Below are 513 nucleotides of genomic sequence, written 5' to 3' on the forward strand. Positions count from 1 at the left end.
CAGGCGCGGAGCTCCGTGCGCACAGCGCGGAAGTTTCCCGCCCGCACCCAAGATTGTTATATTGCACAAAGGAATGAACACATGGCTGAGACAAAAGAAATCTAAGATTTAGCTGAGGAACTCATAATGAAATGATCAATGTTCATCTGTGTTTGAGACTTACCTACTTAGCTTCACTTACTTAAAAATGAAAAGCAAAGTGAATATCTAATGCATCATTGAAGTAGCAGTCGCTTCATATAATTTCTGCAAGTAAAGTAGTTGATGAATGGTTCTCTTAGGCAATCTCATGACAAATGCTATGTATTACTACCACCATCACAAAGTTGTCTTCTTTTTCCACAGAAAAGGGCAAAAATATAAGAGATGTGAATTTGCTTGTGAAAATATTAGACTGCATCAAGTTTGGTAAGGAAGAACATTTCCTGTGTCATTCCAAGAATGTTGGAAAAGTTAATAAAATATGACTCAGTGCTTTTGTCCTATCATAGTACAGTTCACAACATAGTGGAT

Source organism: Neopelma chrysocephalum, unplaced genomic scaffold (genome assembly GCF_003984885.1).
Source record: "Neopelma chrysocephalum unplaced genomic scaffold, ASM398488v2 Primary Assembly neopelma1_45, whole genome shotgun sequence".
Classification (NCBI taxonomy): Eukaryota; Metazoa; Chordata; class Aves; order Passeriformes; family Pipridae; genus Neopelma; species Neopelma chrysocephalum.